The following is a 21,244-nucleotide window of genomic DNA, read 5'->3' on the forward strand; positions in this document are numbered from 1 at the left end:
CAAACTCTAAAATATTATCTCATCCTTTGCAAAAAAAGGTTGCCAACCCCACTCTAGATGTATGAAAATCCTTGAAGGTTAAATATACATTGTTTGCTTTGCAAATTTTTTTATGTTCAAGATCTCTTATCCAATGATGTAGCATCTAATATAAGCTAGAGAATTAAAAAAAGGTTTATATTTCCCAAAGACATTTTTTTATATAATAGGTGATAAATTCATGGTTGTATTAATCAGTGTTTAATTAGGACATAACTATTTAAAATGTTATAGGGCTAAAGAGTTTACTGTAGAAATTAGGACTGACACAAATGTGAGTGAAATTGTCTAAATGAAATAAGAATGATGGGAATTGGTAATAAGGTACAATCACTGTCAATAACAGCCTGAGTCACGGAACCAGTTGGGCAGATTTGAGCTTTAAGGGAAATCCTGGAAGTCACGCATGTCTAGCTGTCAAAGTGAAACCATGAAGGGAAATCTGGTGGAGATACCTGTGGAATTTGCTATTTTTCAACTTCAGTGAAGGGTTTGGCAGCTGTCTTGGGTCCACAGTTGGCTGCTGGGGCCAGTAGTCTGAAAGATCACCTGGATTCTGGAGTCCTCCAGAATAGGCACCTCTATGTCTAGCTCTGACCTGCTCCTAAGGTCTTTGGAAAGTAATGCTTCTTTATTTCCAACTTTTAATTCTTATTCATTTTCCTGTTTTGGTCAACTCTAACTTAGAAATATATATGAAAGAGGAATATGGAAAATATAGTTTCCAGTTTTAGCTAAGTTGTCAACTATTTATTATGCTCACAGATTCTGTGAGCCAGAAATTTGGACAGGACACAGCAGGGAAGACTTGTCTCTGCTCTACTTGGCATCTCCTATTGCAGTTTGAAGGCCAGGACGTGGAATCATCTCAAAACATATTCATTTACAAGTCTGGTGGTTGGTGCTGGGAAAACTCAAAGAGCTAAGGGCCAGTAAGGCTGAAGCTCCTTGGGCATATTTATTTTATGTGGTGTCTACATGTGACCTCTTTAGCATAGAGGCTTCAAAGTATTTGGACTTTTTTGCATGTCCACTCAGGTATCCCATGGCACCTATCATCAGAGAGTGAGACGTCATGTGGAAGGTCTATGCTTTTTATGACCAAGCCTTAGACTTGACAGCATCATTCCAATATCCTCTGCTTAAATGAATAGTCCCGAGTTTCTGTTGAGATTCAAGGGAAGCAAATGAAGACCACACCTCCCTTTGTTGGGAGAAGAGTCAGTCATATTTTTGGAAGAGCACATATTTCTTCAACCAGCTTTAGAAAATAAAATCTGCCACACTTTAAAATTTTGTCATTCTTTTTGTAACTTCCTACAAGCACATTTAAAAATACATTTTTAGTGTTTCTAAATTTTTTGATATTAGCACTCAAGAATATACATTTTCCTCATGGAAGAGCTCAAATTATTTTAAAATTTGATTATTGTTTCTTCTTTGAATCATGAGATATTTACAAATAGTATTCAGAACTGTAAATTTTTTTATAGCATAGCTTACAGTATTTTACAATTTGATTGCTATACTTTAACTCATGCGTTATTTACAATGGTGTTTACAAGTTTCCAAATGTATAATTATGTTCTAAATATATCTTTCTTCATTATTAATGTCTATCTAAATTCTGTTATTATCAGCGCATGTTATTTAATGATATCAATGATTTAAGTTTACAAACTTTCTTAAATGGTCCAGTTTGCTCTTAAATTATATAAATATCTTTTGTATGTTAAAAAGAATGCATATTCTTCAGTTGTTCATTTTATTTTTTTAATACACAGACGCACTAAATTACGCTGTTTAAACTTGGTCACGAAAGAAGTACTTACTGGTACCTTCTATATCCTGAGCCTTGGCCTTTATGCTTGGAAAATGTGAATGAAGAAAATTGACAAAACTTTTAATGAGTTGAATTCTGTAATGACAGGTAAGGAATGATCAACACACTAACTAAATAATTAAATGGAAATTAGAGATGATAACTTGCATGAGGGAAACATGAGGTAATGTGTATCATTAACGTTACATAACATTTGCAACACTGTATAACCTGATTAACGTTGACCTCATTGAAAGGCAACTTCTGTACACAGATGTCTTAGATGTGAGGGAGGGAGCCAAACAGATACTCTTTCCAGTCAGGAGAGACAGTACAAATCCCCTTATTTGGGAATATCCCTGGCAGTTTTGAGAAATAGCAAACATGACCTTGTGTCATGAATGAGGTAATGAAACCTGAGTGAGGGTAATAGCAGATGAAGTCAGAGAAGAGACATGGAACTAAACCATGTAGTAAGATTTGGGCTTTTACTCATGTGAAATGGTGAGTTATGACATGCTCTGCTTTCTGTTTTAATGGGATTATCTGCTCTTTGAGAATACACTCAGTGGAAAGAGGCAATCATGAGGCAGGTGCAGAAATCCAGGTAGAAATGATGGTGACTAGAACTAGGGTCCTAGAAATGGAGATTGAGACAAGTAGCCAGGTTCTGAATATATTTTGAAGACAGATTTAATAGAACAGTCTAATAGGTAGGAATGGGTATGAGAGAAAAAGAAAGAGGAGGACTCTACAGTGATTTTTTTTTTTTTTTTTAGTTTGGCCAACTGGAAGGATGATACTGTAATGAACTAAGTAAGGAGGACTGCATATATAAAATGTTTTGGAAAATACCAGTGGCTCTGTATTTGGATATTGTAAGTTTTGGATGAAATTAGACTTCCAAATGGAGATATTGAGTAGGAAAACTCTGGAATTTAGAAGAGTTGTATGGCCAAAAGATATACAACTGTGAGCTGAAAAAATATACACAGTATTTTATAGCAAGAGACAAAATGAGTGCACCCAAATAATGTTTGTAAATAGAAGAGAGAAGAAAATATCTTGATTCTGGGACACTCCAATGATTGTTTGTCAAAAACGTAAGATGATTCAGCAAAGAAAATTATGAAGGGCTTGCTAAATTTTTTAGAAAAGAAAGAGCACATGTGTTTCTTAAAAGCCAAGTTAAAAGTATTGATTTATCAACGAGGTGTGTTTGTCAATGTTAAATGCTGCTTATAGGTAAAGTAAGATTAATGAGATTTAAACAAATATTCTGTTTTCTCTGCTTGGCAATCCTTATATGACCCATGGGTATAGAAATATCTACTTCTTATAGTAAATTTGTTTCTTTTTCTACCAATTTATAAGATTTTTATTTTGAAAATATTCAAACATTTATTAAAGTTGAAAGAATTTTACAGTGAGCACATGTATACTCATCCCCTAGATTTACTATATTTAGCTATACCCATTTATTACATACATGGCCATTTGTTAAACTTCATATAAATGGAAACATGCAGCATTTGCTCTATGTAAAAGGTTGATCTCAGTCAGCATAAGGTTTTGAGAGTCATTCAGTTTGCTGTGTGTTTTCCATGTAAGCACACTCTCCACCTCATACAGATGGATGACAAAGTTTTCAGGTTTTGGCTATTAAAAATAAAGCTTCTATGAACATTGTAGTATGAAGCTATTGTGAAATACATGTTGCATTTTCTTGGGTAACTACCTGAAAGTGGAATTGCTGGGTCATAGGGTGAGTTTTATAAGAAATATTTGAAATATTTAAATATTTAGTTTTATAAGAAATGGTTAAAATGTTTCTTAAAGATGTGGGAATTTTTACACACCCACAAACAAGCTATAACATTTCCAGAAGCAACTGGAAATTTACCACCATTTAGTAATGTTGGTGAGTGTAAAGTAGTATTCCATTGTGGTCTTACTTCACATTGTCTGATGTCTAATCATGTTGAGTAATTTTGCATGTGCTTGTAGGGCATTTGAATCCTTGATAAAATATCTGTTAAAATACTGCTTATTATTTAACTAGATTCTTTCTTTTGATAATATTGACTTTAAGTATTCTAAGTATATGTTGTATATCAGTATTATATATATGTATAGTATAGTAATATTATATATCATAGTACATATAACTATGTACTGTAAATATTTATCATATATATTATCTATAAATAATTTTATTCCAGTATGTGGCTTGTATTTAAAACTTCTCAAATAGTGTAGGTTGATGAGCCAAAAGGTTTTAATTTTGATGAGGTCTAATTTATTATTTAAAACAAAAGAAAAATAAGCATTATTTCCTTCTGTAATTTTTCTAGATAAATTTTACATATTTCCAAATCACTAGGACCTTATGTTTTCTTTAAAAGCTTTACAGTTAATTTATAGTTAAATTACCCTCAATTTTTTTTTTTTTTTTTTTTTTTTTTGTATATGGTATAAGGTAGAGTCAACGTTTTGTTTTATTTTGTTTTGTTTTATTCTTTGTGGGTATCCAATTATGCCAGCACAATTGCTGAAAAGGCATTTCTTTCTCTATAGGATTGATTTGGTGCCTTTTCTAAAAATCAGATAATCATAAAAGTGAGGATCTATTTCTGAGCTCTCTATTCCAGCTTACTGATCTATTTATCAATATTTATGCTAATACTACTCTGTCTTGATTAATATCATTTTATAATAGGACTTGAAGTGAGGTAGTTTAAGTTTTCTAAGTTTGTCTTAGTACTGTTCCTTGTATCATTACAAACAATGTTCCTCTTTATCTCAGGAAACACTTTTTGTGTTAAAGTTTATCTGATATTAATATTGCCATCTCATTCTTCTTATTCTTTTGGTTTGTATAACATTTTCCTTCCTATTTGTTTTGAAAACAACTATTTTTAATATTTAAAGAGCATTTAACATACGCAGCATTTAGTTGGAAGTTGATTTTATGTCCTTTTCGACAGTTTTTAAGAGTAAATGTAATTATTGATATGAATAGATTTACAACTACCATTTTAAAATTTCCTTTCTTTATTCCCTCTATTTTTTGTTTCTGTTCTTCCTTTTCTGACTCTTTTGTGATTATTACTAATATTTTTTAGAATTTCTTTTTAGTTTGTTTTTTAACTATACCTATTTGCTGCTTCTCCCTTCCTTTTTTTCCTTGTTCTTCCTTCTTCTTTCTCTCCTTCCTCTCCGTCTTCTCCTCCTTAATTGCCCTAGGGATTATAATATGCATCCTTAAATTTTCATAATGTATTTATAGTTAAATTTTTCTGCTTTATGTGAAATATACGTACCTTACCACTCTACCTATATATTTTCCAGTCTTACCACCCTTTATGCCACCTATGTTATATGTATTACATCCATATGTATATTATGCTATTAAATTTGCTTTGAAAGGATATATGAGTGTTATTGGAACTAAGAGGAAAAAACAAGTATTTTCTACTTACCACAATACATGCTATTTCTGATGCTCTTCATTTGTTCCAGAAGATTCGATTTTCCTTCAAGTGTGATTTCCCTTCATCTGAAGAATGTCTTCAGCTTTTTTTATAATCTACATCTGCTGGTGATAGATTCTCTTGATTTCCTTTCATCTGAAAATGTCTTTATTTCTCCTTAATTCTTGGTTGATATTTGGCTCAAAGCTTAGTTCTTTTTTTTTTTTTTTCTTTTTTCCCCTTCAGTAGGCTCATTGTTGTGTGCTTCATGCTTGTATCTTTCAGGGATCTACTAGAAATGTGGGCAGTGTCTAGGCCAGAAGACTGTAAAATACCAGAGTTTTATCTGCCCCATACAGTGCTGTGGCTGAGGCCTAACTTCAGACTAGAAATCAAAGGCAAACAGAAATTCATCCTATGCCAATCCTTTCTTCAAATATTTCTTTGTATATGTATAACAGTATTATTGAGTTATACTGCAATTCATAATCCATAATGTTCACCCTTTTAAAGTACATAATTCAGTGGTTTCTAGTGTATTGACACAGCTGTACAATCATAACCACCATCAAAATTTAGAATATTTTCATTATCCCAGAAAGAACCCCAGTACCTATTAACACTCATTCTTCATCCACCCTTCTTTAAAGTTTTGACAGCCTTCCAGAAATTGGCAGCTTTGGTTCACTCTCCAAAATCTTAAGGTTGTTCTAATTGTTTTTGTATTTAATCTAGACTTTCAGTTATTGTATGAGGGACAGCCAATCAGTTAGGCATTTATTCACCCATATCAGCAGTTGAATTAATTTTTGCTTTATAAATATTTAAGACAATCATGTAAAGAGCATACAAGTATATACTGTTCTTTCTTCCTGTTGAATTATTTTTCCCTTACCTGGTACTCCGTCCATTATTAATAATATTTTGTGTAGAGAAGTAAATGTTAATGACATTAATATAGCCATGTAAGACCTATTTGCATTTATATCTGCCTAGAATATCCATTTAAATGGATATTTAAGGATTCTTATTTTTAGGTGTATGTACTTGTGATAACCAGCACACGGCTGGATTTTATTTTCCAGTAAACAATTATTTTCACTTTTCTGCATTCTGCACTTAGTCCGTTTGCAATTGTAGTGCTTATTAATATATTTGGGCTTGTTTCCATCATCTTAATTATTTTGTTTTCAATTTTGTGCACTTTTGCCTATATTCTTCTCTTTATGAGTTATATTTTGAATTTGAAGTTTATCTTAATTTCTCTTTATTCAAATTTTTCATTTTCTTTGACATTTATACTCGTCTGGTTTGAAATTTATGTTCTGCACTCTTCCTTTTGTAAGGTTTAAACTTGAAATATTGCCAAGAATTTTAAACAAATGTTAAACTTCCAAATTAGATAAATTTATTGTTATTTTATACATTGAGTCATTTAAATAAATATAGATGCATGCTATTTCATTCTTTCTTCATTCCTTCTTGCCTTTTAAATTATCTTTCAGGAGTTATCTTCCTTTACTCTGAAATGCGTCCTTAAAAGCTGCTTCTGGAAATGTCTATTTGTGCTGTGTGCTCTCAGTTGGCATTAATTTTTTCATTCAATCTTTTTTTTCAGCATCATAAGTGATATCTCATTCTCACATTTTTCTGATTAATAATTAGTTTCATCATGGTTTCACATTATTTTTAGCTTGTTGCAGACTTTAAATCCATAATGTATTTGATTTAATTCTGTGGTCTTTATGTCACTTGATTATTTTCATACATTTTGGTCACTGCTCCCTTGTCATTTTCACACATTACAGTTATCTTCCAATATGTCATATGTTCATTAACTCTATTCACTGCATCCTTCAGTAAACAGAAATACTTGTTTGTGGTAACTAAATTCATTTTTTTTTGCCATGACAGTTATAAAGAATTATTTATGAAGCCCTTTTGCATATCTATATCATAGAAATATTCTCCTACATTTTCTTTTATTGATTTTCAGATTTAGGATCTATCATTAATTCATATGCATTTCACTTATATATGTGGTATTCTGAAAGGATTTAGTGGTTTTATTTGTTTGGGTTTCCTCCTTATTTTCAGCCATTCTTCCCAGCAACACATACTAATAAATCTTTCTTCTTCTTCTATTGAATGATAGTACAAATTATACCACATATTTATAGCCATTTTTTCTTGTTAGGTTATGCCAAGGATATTTCTACATTACTAATCTTTTCAAATAATTTGGTTTTATTAAACTTCTTATTCTCTTCTCTATTTCACTTATTTTGGCCTTTTTCTTAAATATTTCTTTCTCCTTATTTTAGATTTCCTGAGATGTTCTTTTTACAATTTTCTGAGTTGACTGTTCAGCTCACTACTTTATAATCTCATTTGATTCCTGTTAAGTTTATATAAAGTTATTTTATCTAAGTCCTAATTTAGTTTTATCTCATGAATTTATTTTTAAATAAACTGTTGAAGCAATAACATACCTAAAGAAAAATCCATGATTCATTAGTACATATTCAATGAAGTTTTAGAATGAAAATAACCATCCAACATATCAAGATGTAATATATTACTTGCATATCAGAAACCACGATCATGTCATTTCCTGCCTCCAAATTGTTCTTCATTTCTATCACCATGTATTATATTTGCTTGTTTCTGAACTTTTTATAAAGAATGAATCATGCAGAAATAGATTTTGTGTCTGACATCATTTGCTCATTTTTCTGAGAGATGTAACATACTGTTTATTGTTGCAATAATTAGTCATTTTCCTTGGTATAAAATTTCAGTGTAAAAATGTATAAAATTTATCTGTTCTACTGTTAATGGCCACTTGAGGTATTTCTGTACTGTGGGTCACAAAGTCTGTCCTGCTTTCCTAACTAGGGTCAATCATTATCCAAAGTAATTATAGCAACTTATACTCCCATTTCACTGTATATAAGCACAATTACTCTGCATCCTTTCTAAATCCTGATTTTTTAATTTAATTTTCTGTGTTATATATCATTTAATTTGTATGTGTCATACTGCATTTAATTTGTATTTCTCTTATACCTATCAATTTTTAGTATACTTATATAAATATGTATATATTTATTGGCCATTTTATATCTTATTTTGTAAAATGCATTTTTAAAATTTTCTTTCCATGATGGACTAGGGGTGAGGGCATTCAGTTGTTTTCACTTTCATTTGTGGAAGTTCATTAAATATTCTGGTTTCAGTATTTTTGTGAATGTATGATTTACAAATATAATTCCCTAATCAAAGGCTTGCTTTTTTCATACTCTCATATTATATATGATGATCAAAAGTTAAAAATGTTGAGAAATCAAATTTATCAATCTTATATGGTTAGTGCTTTTTATAGTGGAAAGTAGCTTTTCTTCACTCAAATCATTAAGATATATTTCTATTTTATATTTTAAATATTTTACTGTTGTATCTGTCTCACTTAGAGCTGCAATCATCTGTAATTTTTTATACTGATATATGTAGAGATTAGGTTCCCTGATTTATTCCATAAGGATATTCAATGGACCTAGCACAATTTAATAAAAGCATCATTTTCCTACCATTCCCAAGCAGAAACTTTCTAGTAACGCAAATGATCGAATATATGTGTGTGCATGCACATGCATGTATGTGTGCCTATATGTTCCTGCTTCTGGACTCACTATTCTGTAACACTGGTCTATTAACCAGTCTCTCCTTTTGCCAATAACAGACTGTCACTTAAAGGAATGGTTGGGAATGGATGGAAGAAATGGGTGTTAAGGATGTTATAGAAATAATTGAGAAGGAATGACACTTGTCTGAGTATCTTTCTTTGTTTCTTTCTTACTTTTGGAATTTTGTTGATGTTTTACATCCACAGCCCTTCCTTCCAACAAAAACAAAGTCAACCAGGATGGAGGCCTAAAATGGAAATCAATGGAAAATAAAACAAATAGTATTTCAAATGAATAAGAAAACTACTCTAAAGAAGGAAGAAAACAAAGATCGACTCAAAGTAACTTTTGAACACAGTATTGAGCAACTCAAAAGTATTCTATAATTTATATAACCAAAGCTGAACTCTGAAAAGACCAATAAAATCAATACGCCTCTACCAGTCTAGATGAGAAAAAAAAAGTGAGGACATAAATTACTAACATCAGAAATGAAGGGAACATCTCTACAGGTCACATTAAAAGGATACATGGCCATTAAAAGGATAATAAAAGAATACTGTGAACAACTCATTGCCCTCAGATTTGTTAACCTGGATGAAATGGACCAATTCTTTGAAAGACACAATTTGCCAAAACTCACAGAAGAAGAAATGTCATATTAATAGGGCTATATCTATTAAATAAATGGAATTAATAAGTAATAATCTTCCAAAACAGAAAACACAAGGCCCAGGCGGGTTTTGGAGATTTCTACCAAACATTTAAGGAAGAATCTATAACAATTCTCTACAACCTCTTTCAGAAGATAGAAGCAGACTCTGTTTACATTTATCATAATCACTGTTGCATTTTGATATAAATTCCTGATTGATTTTTATAAGCCATCTCAGTGTTAGGAGGAAGTTCTTAACTTGAAGTTCCAGTGTATTAGTGAAATCAATACTTAAAATTTTAATACCTAAGATTATAGACAGTTGTTAATCTATGTATAAATATTAGAAATTTATTCATATAAATTTACATAAGTGACATTATTTGTAAATATATGATTTTTTTCTCCAAATTTTAGTATGGAACACTGTCACCTGAGAAGTTTGCTAAAGAATCCTGTAATAGTAGCCTGATTCAATCCACCTTATCACAATATAATTGGGTGAGGATTCAATGTTTGTATTCTTAAGAACTTCAGCTGATGGTTCTAAATAATGCCAGAAATTGAGTTCCATTACACCAGTAGATTGTTTTGTTTTTGCTTTATTAGGAACTTCTTGGATATAAACTGTCAAAAATATATTCAGGATTCCCAAACCTTTAATTTGCATTGTATATATTTAGTTTCAAAGCCTATTTTGCCTCACCAAGTGAGTTATTTCCCAATGTAGTCATAATATTTATCTGGTTTATCAAGATGACTTTTAACATTATTTTTAATATTAGCAATCAATATTTGTTGAGATCATAAATGCATTAGACATATATTGAAACCATTTCGTGGTGATATTACATAAATTTTATGATTTCAAAAACATGTCTGTCTGCTATCTATCTATCATTTATCATCTGTTTATTTATCTTGCCCTTTAAGCTTATGAGCTTGGGGGGAAATGGGTTCTAATAAGAGTCCCAAGCATACAGTATAGATATAGGTAGGAATTATCCTAATCACCTCCAAGATTAAACTGATAATAAAAAAGAATTACTGTAAGGTATGAATTTGTGTGTGTTTATAAAGGCTATCTTAGATTCCCAAGAATTGCTGGAAGTATTGTTTGATAACCTGTGATTTAAAAATACACACACAATCTATATGAATTGTCTTCTTATACCGCAGATTATCTGAATAAGTATTTTGGGAATGTTTTAATTTATTTTGGTATCATTTCCCCATATGTGTTAAATGATTAAAATGTTTGCATTTAAATAAAGAATATATTAAATCTGTAATTCAAATTGGTTTTAAATTACAATGCAACTGTGTTACATTTCAATGGAATGTTGTAGTTAATATATTTTTATGAATCAAACTTTTTATTAGTCAATTATTAACAGTAATTTTATAACTAAAATACATATTATTATGAATCACGATAATACTAATATGCTCATAGACTAATAGATTAAAAATAATTTATATTATTAAGCACAGTTATTATATGAAAAGAATATGAGTGAGTGACAGCCTTTTTTTTTTTTTTAAAGAAAATTTCTGGTTTATTTGTCTCAGCATGGTTTGTGAGTTTCGTCCATATCGTTACCTGCCATTGTAGTGCATTCTTTTTTTTTTTTTAACATCTTTATTGGAGGATAATTGCTTTACAATGTCGTGTTAGTTTCTGCTGTATAACAAAATGAATCAGCTATATGCATACGTCTTTCCCCATATCCCCTCCCTCTTGCGTCTCCCTCCCACCCTCTTTATACCACCCCTTTAGGTGGTCACAAAGCACCAAGCAGATATCCCTGTGTCATGCAGCTGCTTCCCACTAGCTATCTATTTTACATTTGGTAGTGTATATATGTCAGTGTTACTCTCTCACTTCATCCCAGCTTAGCCTTCCCCCTTCCCGTGTCCTCAAGTCCATTCTCTACGTCTGCGTCTTTATTCCTGTCTTGCCCCTACGTTCATCAGAACCATTTTTTTTTAGGTTCCATATATATGTGTTAGCATATGGTATTTGTTTTTCTCTTTCTGACTTACTTCACTCTGTATAACAGACTCTAGGTCCATCCACCTCACTACAAATAACTCAATTTCGTTTCTTTTTATGGCTGAGTAATATTCCATTGTATATATGTGCCACATATTCTTTATCCATTCATCTGTCGATGGACACTTAGGTTGCTTCCATGTCTTGGCTATTGTAAATAGTGCTGTAATGAACATTGTGGTGCAGACTCTTTTTGCATTATGGTTTTCTCAGGGTATATGCCCAGTAGTGGGATTGCTGCGTCATATGGTAGTTCTATTTTTAGTTTTTAAGGAACTTTCATACTGTACTCCCTAGTGGCTTTATCAATTTACATCCCCACCAACAGTGCAAGAGGGCTGCCTTTTCTCCACACCCTCTCCAGCATTTCTTGTTTGTAGATTTTTTGATGATGGCCATTCTGACCGGTGTGAGGTGATACCTCACTGTAGTTTTGAGTAAGTCTTAATTAGGATATACCAATGATTTCTTTTAAAAATTGAAAGGCTACATATTTGTAAGATTATTCTTTACTTGTATAAATGGGATTATTGTTCATCATTCCTTGTTACTATAGAAATTTAAACTTATTATTTTTAATTATTCACATTGAATATAAATTTCTTTAAGTTATATTTCAGTTATTTGCATCTAATGTATCTTAATTAAACTGTATGTTTCCTGGAGTTTGGGAGAAATTTTTATCTCAGCTTTGTGATATACAAATCACCTGGTAATTTAGTGAGAACATAGCAAATAGAATATGCATTTTCCTTTGATTATCAGTTAGTTTATTCAGGAGCTATATGCCCTGAACACAGTTTATTCAGGGCATATAGCTCCTGAATAAACTAACTGATAATCAAGGAAAATGCATATTCTATTAGATTTAATTGACTTACCTAGAAATCCTGGATAGTAAAAGAAATCATTTTATAATTCAAACATTTAAATGTTTTATGAAATAGTATAACTCAAGGTGATGCAGAAAAATATTAACGTTACATATGTCTTGATCAAAATATAGACATAAAGAAAATAGCAAATAGTGGGCTGTGAGCTTCTGTATTAGTTTCAAAGGGTCACCATAACAAAGTATCAATACTTCAGGCTGCGTGGCTTAAATGACAGAAATGTATTGTCTTAGTTCTGGAAACCACAAGCCTAAAATCAAGGTGTTATCTAGGTTGAGACTTTCTGAAAATTATGAGGGAAGGATCTGTTCCAAGCCTCTTTCCTTGTAGATGGCTGTCTTCTCCTTTTGCTTCTTCACATTACATTCCCTCTATGAATGTCTCTATATACAAATTTCCTCCTTTTAAAAGGACATCAGTCATATTGGATTAGGGCCTTCCCTAATGACTTCACTTTAACTTGATTACCTCTGTAAAGACCCTAGGTCCAAATTAGGTCACATTCTGAGGTTCTGGGGGTTAGGACCTTAACATATCAGTTTTGGGGTGACAGTTCAACCCATAATTGTCTCTTATTTTATATTTGCATTTGATAATGAACTTCCATTATCTTGGTCATCAGTGTGTTCTATGTGGTGGATAGTCTTCCTCATCCATTCCATCCTTTTTCCTGTGTGCCCTTCACTGCAGAGCCTGGAAATCTTTAAGCACCTTTTGCAGGTTGGATTATGAATGCATATTAAATTCTTGCAAGCAGATGCACTCACTTGAGTTTGTGAAGTAGAAGTGAGTTTTAAATGACTTCATTGTTGCTTATTTAGTTTTTCTTGCTTGCTGATTGCTTGCCTTTCTTTTCACTCACTAGCTTCACAGGTACAAGGGACACTTGCAACAGCCATCAGATGGTTATAAATTGATATTCAATTTTTTAATTTTTAATTTTCTTGTTATTAGTAATTTTGAGCTGTTTTCAAACAAGTTAAACAAAAATATGCAGTTTCTATCTTGGAAATTAATTATTTGAGTTATGGGCCTACTATAATTCTCTTACCTGAGTTTCCATTTAAGTTTATTTAGCTGTTCTTTATCATTTTAAAGCATCCTGAAATACACTAAATTATTATCCTCCCCCCAAATATGTGTTTATAAAATTAATTCCATGAGGTCCTCTGGGGAAAATGTTTTTACGTTCATTAAATTTTAGAAATATGAAAGTCACAATGCACATTAAATACTGCTGCTGCATCAAGCAGAAATAAGTAAATGCATTTGTTTGTTTCATACAGTTCTTTCTAACTTTTCCAAGAACAAGAACAATATGTGATGCCATACATGAAACTTTCAATACAACTAATGAACCATGAGACATATTTTGGGAAGTGTACTAGGTTATCTTTCCCTTGTTAATGTTACTATATCATCTATTTCTTGCAGTTGTTCAAACTATAAAGAAAGACCCCATGTTCTAAGTGGATATTACATGATGTCATTAAGAAAGCAGTCTATATTCCATCACCACTGAAGATACTAACATTTTCATTTTGGTGAAAACGATGTATTTACTTTTATTATGTAAGTGTAAGATTCTCCAAGTTGCCTTTTTTGCCTCCTGATAATTAGTTTAGATGATGTAAATAGAAAATTGAAAGGTAGGCTGTGGACATGTTATTTAGCTTATCAATAAGTGAATATTAATTTTATATATATTTGTCTCACAAATATACTTCACAGCTATATTTGTTATTTATATTAAATTGAGTAAATATATTTAAAATATAGAAAATAATGGACAGATTCAGTTTGTATATACAAAAATATAATGAAGATAAAGTACATTTAAAATTCAATTAAATTTTATCCAAACCAAAATCTTACCTAATGAGTAATTAATTTTTATAAGCGTTAATGCCTTTCTTAGAAAAGCACACGTTTTAAAAGCAAAATGTTGGTGGGAATGTTAATGAAAATGATCTCATTTTAGTATTGTAAGCCAGAAAAAAATTGCATTTTATTTTTAGTTTGGAACATACTGATCTCTTTAAGTCTGTTAGAGGGGAGGGGTGTAGTAAGGGGGGGAAAAGGAAGGTCAGGATGAACAGCAAATGAGGCTGTCATTGCTAAGTTGCATCAATGGAGAAAATGCCACGGGACATTATTCAGCTAATCAGGGATAACATGAATGTCCTCATTCTGTCAGAAAATATGTACAAAAATGACCTCTCCTTTTATCAGGAACAGTAGGATACAACAGCTTGGCCATTATTTCTGTATAGATAAGGAGTTTTTTTTTTTAATCGTGTTCTTTCTTTCTCAGTGATGCATCCTTACAGCTTTTTCTTATCATCTAGTATTCTTCATGCCTGGAACATTTTGAATAAAATATTAATAGAAATTATAAAAAACATGGCTTTTATTGTAGTATTTTTTCACTAATCAATTTTAATATTAGGTTTTAAGGCAATAGAATGGCATAAAACTTACTCTTTCAGTGAGTTTTTAAAGCAAACATAAGTATATACTATTGCAAAGCCTTAATGGCAAAAGTATCCAAACTTAGCATCAATTTAAAAGCATGTCATGGGAAAACATGTGAATCCAACATGTTCCACCTTATGGTAAAATCGTCATTGCTTTATACAGTTGATATATAATATTAATAAAATAATGTCCCCATTGTTTACATCAAATTATGAAATACTCTCTTCTTTATAGCATAGGTTGAAAAATTTTGTCCTATTATTAAATAAGATTTTTTAAAACTTAAAAATCTAAGTAAGTATTTTTTAGAAGGGATTTCTTAAACTTTTCTCTGTTACTCTTTAATTTTGAAAGATAGGGAAAATGTAAAGTAGGCATCACCCTCTGAATACAAATTCCATTGCTGAATATTTTTATATTTATTTTTGCATATGTTAAAAATACTTTATTTAAAATTCATAATAAGATAATGTTAACTGGTCATCAGGATCTAGTAAAGAAATATTTCATGTTTATTGGTACTAAATTTTCTTTCAAGTAATACAAAGATAATAAATGTTTTCCTATTTTCCCCTGGGTCTTAGGAAGGTAAAAAGCACATGAGAGATAAATTATTCATTTAATTGTAGCAGCCTTAGCCCAAGGCCCTTGGAGAAAACTGATGTTCAAAAGTAGGATTCTTTCTTCTTAAAGAACAAGAAAAGCAGAACCTCAGTCAAGGGTGGGTCTGCTATGTTGCAAACTCTGTTCTTTTGTGAACAATCTCTGCCTGCTCTGATGTTTTGTGACTAAATCTTATATCACCAAGTAATAAAAGAAGTATTCAAAAATGGAAGCCTAGCACAGCTAAGTATTGTTTTAAGGGAAGACATTAATTCTTTATTATATTTACCTTTATGCATAATCTTCTTGAAGAAGTTTGCAAAGATTATGGCAGTAATTTGTATTAATGCCTTGATAGTGAAGAAGCACTGGAGACTGGCACCACTGCTAACCTTTCTTTGTTCTCACTTAGCTATTACTGGCCATGTCTTGCAGGTTCATTTTGTAGTTGGATAAAGGAAATAGATGTCACCTAACATTAGCACACATGCAGCATTATAGCTGAGGCTATGTATGGTCTTCCACGGTGTTCAGAGGATGGTGTATTCTAGAATACACAGAGAATCTGTTTTTCAGTTATTTCCCATTTAGCATCAAAAATTATTAACAGACAAATGAAAACACAATGAAATAGGAGGAACTTTTTTCTTATTTTTTAATGAAGAATTAGGATAAAATGTTATTTCTGTAATATAAATAAACATGTAAGAGTCACAATGCTAGTTTTAGAATGGAAGGGTTCTGTTACCAGAAATCACTTTTTTATTTTGCTAACTATTATATCCTCAGTATCTATATCAAGAATAGTGTCTGAAAGAGAATATCAGTAAAAATATGTTGATTGAAATTGTTGCTGAATGAAAGAATTCTCACATGCATTGCATGAAACAAACAAAATTGGTTGGAAAAATGTAAATAAGAAAAATAATTATGCGTGTGCCCAATATGACCATCAATTTTTCTCTTAATTTCTACTACTCTTTTCTTATTTTAATGTTATCCATTAAGTTGTAACATTGGCTATATTATATATTATTTAATCACTTTGTAAATTTTTAAATGGTTATATTTTAATATGCTAATCTCTGTCTTGTGTATATTTCACACAATATTAATTTAAAAATTTTTGTGTTTCTTGAATAATATTTTTTGACTTGAGGTAAAACCTTTCATTTTATGTTTTGTTTTTAATTCAAAATCTTCTTGACAGTATTTCAAAGACCAAATTATACAATGGACTCTTATTTAACAATATGTTTACTTTTTATTCAAATATAGGATTAGGATTTTATTTTATTTACTTATTTTGCAATTATAAACCCAGCAAACTCAGAAACATGTTACAAGTTAGGAATGATTTAAAATTAAAATGAGAAAGCCACAATTCAAAATACGTGTGACTTATTTGACATTAATTGTATAATATAAGCCTATCAACTCCATATAAAAAGCTTCACTTATTAGCATTTACCAACAATAAAATGGTAATTATATATTCTTCCTATAATTTATACCTTTAAATTCATTATCTGAATGTCAATAATTAAAATTAAAATCACTTGAAAACTTGTTAAATAATGTTTATAATTCCATAATACTGGTGTCTTCAATTTTTTTCTTGCATAATTTTATAATTTTATAATGCTATCTGTTTATCTTCTTTTTGATATCTGTTTACAACATTAGTACTAAAATACATTATTATATGTATTTAAAACTTTATCTTACAGAAAGTTACTTTTAATGTTTTAATCAATATCTCACTGAAAATTTATAATTCAGGTTATTATCACTTGATCTCTTAAATATTATCCCTTTCTAGCCAGTTTCCAAACTTCCAGTTCCTTTATCTTCCAAAGTATGAAACACACAAGATACACATAAGAACCACAGTGAAGTATTTCGCATTCTACTTTGGAAAAGGCAGACCAGAGTTTAAGCTCTGGCTTCTAGCCTTTTGACTGAGTAAATTACATAAACTCTCTAAACCTAAGATTTCTAGCCTGCAACATGAACTAGTTACCCCTGTTTCATAAGAGTTTATTAAATATTAAGTAAGATGATACATGTAAAATACTTAATAAAATGGCGTGTTAATAATTCATTTAGTAGTATTATTGGTGTCAGAAGGACTGCAGTTTCTTTGGCTCTCAAATATTAAACTAAAATCAAGTTCTAAGGGCTTCCATTATTTTAATGAAACTTACATTTCTAATTTTTAAATAATAACCATTTTGTTCAAGCACCTATACTCCAGAACAATAATACCATGTGTCATTTTTTGAGATCTCAAGCATTGGTGCTGGAGTGCATCCATTATCTAACATGATCGAAATCTTAGCTTACTTTCAGAAAATTGAAAATAAAACATTTTGCTTTAAACTTCAGTGCCTATGCCAATCAGAATTAATCACTTTTTCATCTGTTTTGCAGTATTTTATCTATACCTCTCATATTTATTTGGAAGGTTTATATTAAGTAACAAGTCACTAGACAGAGAAAATTTTTCTTTCAAACGCATGTTCATATTAATGAATGAGATTTTCTGGTTCAGGAGAGATATTCAGAGAATAGTAATCAGCCACATGGTTTAAACCTACTCAGCTCAATTAAATTAATTGTTCAATGGAGCAATATTGGCCTAAATTCATCACATTCAAAGTCAAAGCATTTTATATATTTGTCACCTACTATATTAAATTTCATTAGAAATCCTATTGCCTGAATATGTTTTATCTCATATAGTATTACAAGCTGTTTAAGAGCAGGGACATTTTCTTATTTATTTTTCACATTATATATTGCCTCCCAGACTGAGGTCTTTAAAAATACTTGTTCATTAATGAGTAAATAAGAAAAATACATTTAAAATTGTTTGAATTTAAAACAATGAGAGAAAAGTCTTAATTTAACATAAAAATAGGATAAACTCTCTGGACATTAAATGTAACATTTTTTTTTTTTTTTGGAACATAAATGAGAAAACCTCCAAAGATATACAAAGTAGACCTGAACAAATTTTTTAATTTTGTACTAGACTTTTTGATAGAAGGACATGTCAGAAAAACATGTCAGTTCTCCCCAAAATCAATGTATATAATTATAAATTATTTTCTACTCTCTCTGGAAAAAGATTACTACATCCCACATATTGCCATGTGGCTTGCAATGCTTCACTGAGGGAGGAGTATACTTCTGCACTCTATTAAGGTAGGCATGACCATCTTTGGTTACATGCTTTAACCTAAATCAATCAATCAATCAATCAATCAATAAGGTTAAAAAAAACTGAGCTGTGCTATCTTGCAGCAGAAACTGTAGAAGCCTTCCCTTGGTTTTACCATGCACTTTTCTTCTGCTTCACAAATGAGATAGAAATTGTATTCTCTTAGTGTATTTATTCCCATAATAAATAACACACGGAACATAGCCAAAGTATAAATTGACATGTGGGTGAGATTTGGGGATTGTTAGACACCCTCAAATTCATGTGTTAAAATCTAATCCCAATGTGCTGATATATGGAAGTGGGCATTTGGGATGTAATTAGGTTATGAGAGTAGAGCCCTCATGAATGAAATTAGTGCTGATGTAAGAAGAGGCCAGAGAGCTACTTCTCCTGTGAGGATACAAAGAGAAGCAGCAGTCTGCGAGTAGGAAGTGGGCTCTCCTCAAACACCAGATCTGCCTTCACCTTGATCTTGGACTTGCCAATCTCCAGAACTGTGAGAAATAAATGTTTGCTCTTTAACCCAGTTTATGGTAATTTATTATAGCAGCCTGAACTAAGACAGAAATTGGTACTACGAAGTAGGGTGCTACTGTAACAAATACCCCCAAATCTGGAAGCAGCTTTGGAACTGGGTAATGGGTAGAAGCTGGAAAAGTACTGACACGTATGCTAGAAAAAGTTGATATTGCTGTGAAGGGAATTTGGAAGGCAATTCTGGTAAGGACTCAAAGAATAGAAGAGAGCTCTAAAGCAGTGGTCCCCACCGACTTTGGCACAAGGGACCGGTTCCATGGAAGACAATTTTTCCATGGCTGGGGGTGGGGGGTGGGGAATGGTTCAGGCAGTAATGCGAGCAATGGGGAGCTGCAGGTGAAGCTTCCCTTGCTTGCCTGTCGCTCACGTCCTGCTGTGCGGCCTGGTTCCTAACAGGCCGCAGACCAGTACCAGTCAATGGCCCAGGGGTTGGGCACCCCTGCTCTAGAGAATCCATCTTCCTAGAGAAAACATAAATAATCACACCCAGAATGGTGGTAGAAATATGGATATTAAGGGAGATCTGCTGAAGTCTCAGATGGAAATGAGGAGCATGCTACTGAAAATCGGAGGAAAGGCAATTCTTGTTATAAAATGGCAAAAAGAAATTCACTGAATTGTGTCCCTGTTCTAGTGATTTGTGGAAGGTAGAATTTGTGAGAAATGAAATTGGATACTTAACTAAAGACATTTCTAAGCAAAGTGTTAAAGGAACTTTGTGGTTCCTCTTATCTGCTTATAGTAAAATGTGAGAAGAGAGAAGTAACCTGAAGACAGAATTGTTAAGCAAAAAGGAACTAGAACATAAATTCAGAAATTCTTACCCTATCCATATTGCAGAGAAAGAGAAAGCACATTCAGAAGAGAACATTAGGAATAAGGTCAAGCAACTATTTGATAAAGAAATTAAGATGGGTGTGAACAAGGGGCTTAATCAGCAACCCAGCAGAAAACTTCCAGTTTGAACTGAATGAAAAGGAGATCAGAAAGAATGAAGGAAGTCTGTCAGACATTTTGGACTTTACAAGATAGGACTATAGAGTTATTTGGCTGTAAAAATCATTCTTCTAGACAAGGGAAGAATAACCCCTAAAGGCAATTCAAAGATAGTCAGGACTGCCTCATTTGCTTCAAAAGGTGGAGCTATAGGCTTACTTCCCGCAGGCCAGCTGACCTCTGCCTAAAGCCACTAGGGGCTCTACCATTGTCCTACAGAATTCTGGGAGCAGGATCCCCAACCAACAGAGTTGCTGGGTCAAAACCACAGCCCTGGAGGGTCTAAAGAGCAAATACGGAGCCAAAGAGGATTTTTAAGTACTAAATATTCTCTAAGAGGGAGACCTTCAAGATGGCAGAGGAGTAAGATGTGAAGCTCACCTTCCTCCCCTCAAATACATCAAAAATACATCTACATGTGGAACAACTCCTACAGAACACCTACTGAACACTGGCAGAGGACCTCAGACTTCCCAAAAGGCAAGAAACTCCCCACGTACCTGGGTAGGGCAAAAGAAAAAACAGAGACGAAAGAATAGGGACAGGACCTGCACCTCTGGGAGGGAGCTGTGAAGTAGGAAGTTTCTGCACACTACGAAGCCCCTTCACTGATGGAGATGGGGGGTGGTGGGGGGGAAGCTTCAGAGCCACGGAGGAAAACACAGCAATAGGGGTGCAGAGGGCAAAGCAGAGAGATTCCTGCACAGAGGATCAGTGCCGACCAGCACTCACCAGCCTGAGAGGGTTGTCTGCTCATGTGCTGGGGCAGGTGGGGGC

The 21,244-nt window shown here is 32.2% G+C and overlaps 1 protein-coding gene across 3 annotated transcripts in view; it reads left to right on the forward strand.

Moving 5' to 3' along the window:
* Positions 1-20,637, forward strand: part of TECRL (trans-2,3-enoyl-CoA reductase like) — a 162,423-nt gene extending 141,786 nt beyond the window's left edge. For 2 of the 3 annotated variants that reach the window (XM_082390267.1, XM_082390268.1), the window contains one exon: positions 1-20,637. This exon is cut by the window's left edge and continues 21,351 nt beyond it. The gene's annotated coding sequence lies outside the window, so the exon portion shown is untranslated. The other variant, XR_014244013.1, reaches the window with a different exon arrangement.
* Positions 20,638-21,244: the final 607 nt, after the last annotated feature.

This window comes from Balaenoptera borealis (assembly GCF_965194805.1).
Source record: "Balaenoptera borealis genome assembly, chromosome: 4".
In the NCBI taxonomy this organism is placed as follows: Eukaryota; Metazoa; Chordata; class Mammalia; order Artiodactyla; family Balaenopteridae; genus Balaenoptera; species Balaenoptera borealis.